Source organism: Quercus lobata, chromosome 1 (genome assembly GCF_001633185.2).
Source record: "Quercus lobata isolate SW786 chromosome 1, ValleyOak3.0 Primary Assembly, whole genome shotgun sequence".
NCBI classification, from domain to species: Eukaryota; Viridiplantae; Streptophyta; class Magnoliopsida; order Fagales; family Fagaceae; genus Quercus; species Quercus lobata.
This window is the reverse complement of record NC_044904.1, coordinates 14683885-14689812: the sequence shown is the minus strand read 5'-3', so window position 1 is coordinate 14689812 and position 5928 is coordinate 14683885.

Here is a 5928-nt window from a genome sequence, read left to right as displayed (position 1 = left end):
GACCGGCCATGGAGGTGGACTGTGAAGAGCTGGAGAAAGTACTTGTCGGATCAGTCCCTGAGAGATTTTTTCAGATTGGCTCAGAATTACCAGCACAAGAGAAGTCAGCGCTAGTTGATTTTCTTCGACGAAATGAGGATATATTCGCCTGGGATCCCTATGAAGCCCCCGAGGTTGACTCAGATCTCATATGCCATCACCTTAATGTTAACTCGGCCGTAACACCAAAGAAGCAACCTCCTCGGCGGCCGTCAAAGGAACATGCAGACGCTGTGAGAGAAGAGGTCGCAAAATTGAAGAAAGCTGGGGCTATCAAGGAAGTATTCTACCACGAATGGTTAGCAAACACAGTCGTGGTAAAGAAGAAGAGCGGGAAATGGCGGGTCTGCGTAGATTTCACGGACTTAAACAAGGCCTGCCTGAAGGATCCTTTCCTAATGTTGCGGATAGACCGACTGGTAGATTCGACTGTCGGACACCCCCGAATGAGTTTCTTGGACGCTTTCTAGGGCTACCATCAGATATCCCTGGCTGCCGAAGACCAAGAAAAAACCGCTTTTGTCACCCCAGTTGGCAACTATCATTATAAGGTGATGCCCTTTGGCCTGAAGAACGCCGGGTCGACCTACCAGAGGATGATGACTAGAATGTTTGAACAGCAGATGGGTAAAACCGTTGAAGTGCATATAGACGACATGGTGGTAAAAAGCAAAGTGGTGGCCGACCACATCAGAGACCTCGGCGAAGTGTTTCAAATCCTGAGAAAATACAAGCTACGACTGAACGCATCCAAATGTTCATTTGGGGTGGGATCAGGAAAATTCTTGGACTATATGGTAACCTACCGAGGAATCGAGGTTAACCCTGACCAAATAAGGGCCATTCATAGCTTGCAGTCTCCTCGGAATCCCAAAGAGGTCCAGAAGCTTACTGGCATGATAGCTGCTTTAAACCGTTTCATCTCCCGCTCAGCGGACAGATGCAGACCTTTTTTCCTCCTATTGCTCAAGTGGAAGGGCTTCGAGTGGACTGAAGAGTGTGCTTTAGCTTTCCAACAACTCAAGGAATACCTCGCTCAACCACCGATCATGTCCAGTCCCGACGTCGACGAGGTGTTGTTCGCATACATCGCAGTAACCTCTCTTGCGGTGAGCTTAGTGCTAATCCGAGAAGACAACGGCACGCAGCGGCCCGTGTATTACGTAAGCAAATCGCTACAGGAGGCAGAAACCCGGTATCTCCCCTCGAAAAAGCTATATTGGCCGTCGTACAAGCCACGCGGAAACTCCCCCACTATTTTCAAGCGCATACAGTAGTGGTACTAACTCAACTTCCACTGAAATCAGTCCTCCGCAGCGCCGACTACACAGGTAGAATAGCTAAGTGGGGAACAATCCTGGACGCCTTCAACATTAGATACATGCCTCGCACCGCCATAAAAGGTCAGGTCCTCGCCGATCTAGTAGCTGAATTTACGGAGCCCACCTTAGAAGGGATGAAAATGTCAGGGTCACCAAGTGCTGATGGGAAACTGGTCAACACGGTCTCCCAACATGAGCACAATAGGTGGAGAGCACACATCGATGGTGCAGCAAACCAAAAGGGCTCAGGAGTGAGGCTTGTTCTAGTGTCCCCCGAAGGGCTAACCATAGAAAAGTCGTTGAGGCTCGGATTCTCGGCCACGAATAACGAAGCCGAATATGAGGCACTATTGGAGGGGATGTCGATGATCCGGAAATTGGGTGGGAAATGCGCAAGCATGTTCTCGGATTCGAGACTCGTCGTGGGAGAAGTAAATGGGGATTTGGAGGCGAAGGATGAAAGAATGCAAGGTTACCTTGCTCGGGCTAAACACCTGCAGACCCATTTCGATGACTTCCATTTAACGCATATACCTAGGAGTGGGAATACCCATGCTGATTCTCTCGCAACACTGGCCACCTCCTCAGCACAACCCCTTCCGCGGGTTATTTTAATTGAAGATCTCTGCCGCCCAACAACAGAGGAGGCCAACGGTATTCGGGTACAAAACGTCGGGGCAGGGCCTAGCTGGATGGACCCTCTAGTACTGTTCTTAAAGCACGACACCTTACCGGATGATAAGGTTCAGGCTGACAAAATCAGGAGGAAAGCTTCTCGATTCTAGCTGTCCGAGGACTCCAAACTTTACAAACGCTCGTTCTCGGGGCCATACTTGTTGTGTGTACACCCAGGGGCTACAGAACTCATCCTGGAAGAGTTACATGAAGGGATTTGTGGAAGCCATACGGGGGGCAGATCCCTCTCCCACAGGGCCATGACGCTGGGCTACTGGTGGCCAAGCATGCATAAAGAGGCTCTGGAATATGTGAAGAGGTGCGACCAATGCCAAAGGTTCGCCCCGAACATACATCAGCCTGGCAGAGAACTTAACCCGTTGTCTAGCCCTTGGCCATTCGCACAATGGGGCCTAGACATACTAGGGCCGTTCCCCAAAGCGGCGGGGAACAAGAAATTTCTTCTCGTCGGCACCAATTACTTCACGAAGTGGGTCGAAGCTGAGGCGCTAGCAAACATCAGGGACGTCGATGTCAAGAAATTTGTCTGGAAAAATATTATCACTAGGTTCGGGACCCCGCACACCCTGATCTTGGACAACGGCCTCCAATTTGACAGCAAGGCCTTTAGAGAATATTGCAATGAGCTGGGGATTATCAACCAGTACTCCACACTAGCCTACCCACAGGGTAACGGACAGGCGGAAGCCATCAACAAAACCATAGTGAATGAACTGAAGAAGAGGTTGGACGATGCGAAAGGGAGGTGGGTTGAAGAGTTAGCCCACGTCTTGTGGACATACTGCACCACGCCTCGCAGGTCCACGGGGGAAACCCTCTTTTCATTGACCTACGGAGCCGAGGCTGTCATCCCATTGGAGATTAACTTCCCGACCCAGAGGACCACTGCCTTCAACCCCATCGCTAATAACAGCCTTCTAGAGAAGAGCCTGGATCTCCTCTAGGAAAAAAGGGAAGGTGCGATGGTTCACCTAGCCTATTATCAGCAAAAGCTCAAGCAAGGCTACGACGCCAAGGTGAAGCCAAGGCCCTTGGCGATCGAGGATCTAGTGCTGAGGAAAGTCCTGGGCACCGCGAGGAACTCTGCATGGGGAAAACTTGGACCAAACTGGGAGGGCCCATACCGTATCACTTCCGTAGCCGGCATTGGGGCGTACTTTTTGGAAGACTTGGACGAACATATAGTACCATGTGCATGGAATGTAAATAACCTGAAAAGGTACTGTTATTAATGAAAGACACCATGTTTGACGCCGTGCTACTGTAAAGCAACTTTCAATAAGTGTTAAATAGAACCCAAGTCCTGCCTGGCTCTTCAGACCAAAGACTTGGGGGAAATTAACCACGCAACGAGTATCAATAAGCGTTAAACAGAACCCAAGTCCTGCATGGCTCCTCGGACCACAGACTTGGGAGAAATTAACCACGAAGCAATTTACAATAAGCGTTAAACAGAACCCAAGTCCTGCCTAGCTCCTCGGACCACAGACTTGGGGGAAATTAACCACGCAACGAGTCTCAATAAGCGTTAAACAGAACCCAAGTCCTGCATGGCTCCTCGGACCACAGACTTGGGGGAAATTAACCACGAAGCAATTTACAATAAGCGTTAAACAGAACCCAAGTCCTGCATGGCTCCTCGGACCACAGACTTGGGGGAAATTAACCACGCAGCGAGTCTCAATAAGTGTTAAACAGAATCCAAGTCCTGCCTGGCTCCTCGGACCACAGACTTGGGGAAAATTAACCGCGCAACGAGTCTCAATAAGCGTTAAAAAGAAACCCAAGTCCTGTATGACTCCTCGGACCACAGACTTGGGAGAAATTAACCACGAAGCAATTTACAATAAGCGTTAAACAGAACCCAAGTCCTGCATGGCTCCTCGGACCACAGACTTGAGGGAAATTAACCACGCCACGATTCTCAATAAGTGTTAAACAGAACCCAAGTCCTACATGGATCCTCGGACCACAGACTTGGGGGAAATTAACCACGCAGCGAGTCTCAATAAGTGTTAAACAGAACCCAAGTCCTGCCTGGCTCTTCAGACCAAAGACTTGGGGGAAATTAACCACGCAACGAGTCTCAATAAGCGTTAAACAGAACCCAAGTCCTGCATGGCTCCTCGGACCACAGACTTGGGGGAAATTAACCACGCAGCGAGTCTCAATAAGTGTTAAACAGAACCCAAGTCCTGCCTGGCTCCTCGGACCACAGACTTGGGGGAAATTAACCACGCAACGAGTCTCAATAAGCGTTAAACAGAACCCAAGTCCTGCATAACTCCTCGAACCACAGACTTGGGGGAAATTAACCACAAAGCAATTTACAATAAGCGTTAAACAGAACCTAAGTCCTGCCTAGCTCCTCAGACCACAGATTTGGGGGAAATTAACCACGCAACGAGTCTCAATAAGCGTTAAACAGAACCCAAGTCCTACATGGCTCCTCAGACCACAGACTTGGGGGAAATTAACCACGAAGCAATTTACAATAAGCGTTAAACAGAACCCAAGTCCTGCATGGCTCCTCGGACCACAGACTTGGGGGAAATTAACCACGCCACGATTCTCAATAAGTGTTAAACAGAACCCAAGTCCTGCCTGGCTCCTCGGACCACAGACTTGGGGAAAATTAACCACGCAGCGAGTCTCAATAAGTGTTAAACAGAACCCAAGTCCTGCATGGCTCCTCGGACCACAGACTTGGGGGAAATTAACCATGAAGCAATTTACAATAAGCGTTAAACAGAACCTAAGTCCTGCCTGGCCCCTCGGACCAGAGGCTTGAGGGAAATTAACCATGCAACAATCCTCAATAAGCGTTAAACAGAACCCAAGTCCTGCGTGGATCCTCGAACCACAGACTTGGGGGAAATTAACCACGCAACGATCCTCAATAAGTGTTAAACAGAACCCAATCCTGCATGGCTCCTAGGACCACAGACTTGGGAAAAATTGGCCTCGCAGCAATTCTGTCTAAATTGTTAACTATCATTCTATACACATTCGTTCATTCACGCTTGGCTTTCAGCAATTAATGGCAGAACAAACATCCATTTATGATAAAGACAGAAGAGAAAGTAAAACAACGAGAATAAAAGGAAACGATACCATTCATTGAAATCCCCAAAAGCAATCCTTTTACAACCCTTAAACAGAACAGAATATGAAAAATCTAACAAGGAAAATCCTACAGTACTTTCCTAGATCTATTCCCTGAGCAGGCCCAGCTTGGTCGTCTGCTGGCTGGGGCCCCGGAACAGTCTCCTTCGCTTGTGCAACAACCTCCCTGATTGAAAGACTGTCCTCGGGCAACTTGTCCTTCACGGCCAGTTGCGCACCCTTAGCTTCAGGCACAGCGGAGTCCGAGGCTAAAGCCTTCGTGGGGAGGGGCACTTCAGTCGCGACCTTGTCAGGGATCTCACGAACATCCTCAAGAAAAAAGATGTTCTCAGTTTTCCTAAGATCGGAATCCACTGGGACTGCCGTCGGTCCAAGGCCACACCCCAAGACAGGGTGATGTATTCCCTGCATATAGTGGCCACCTCCTCGGCCAGTCTGACCTCAGTGTCCTTGACCCCGCGATCATAAGAGGCTGCCACTGCTTTCTCGGCCGCCTCCCTGGCCAGCAGGGCCTCCCCCTTGACCTTTGCAAGCTCGGACTTGAGGTCTGAAACCGCCCACTTCTCTGTCGTGAGGTTTTCCTCAGATTGACGGAGTTGTAGGCGCAGATCATCAGCCTGCTTAGTAGCGTTTTTAAGGCCGGCTTCTGCGCTTGCATGGTTCTTCTTTGCCTCCTTCACCTCATGGCTTAGGCTTTCGTTTTCCTTCTTGAGGTCGCCAGTAGTCCTCTCGGCAGTACGGCGAG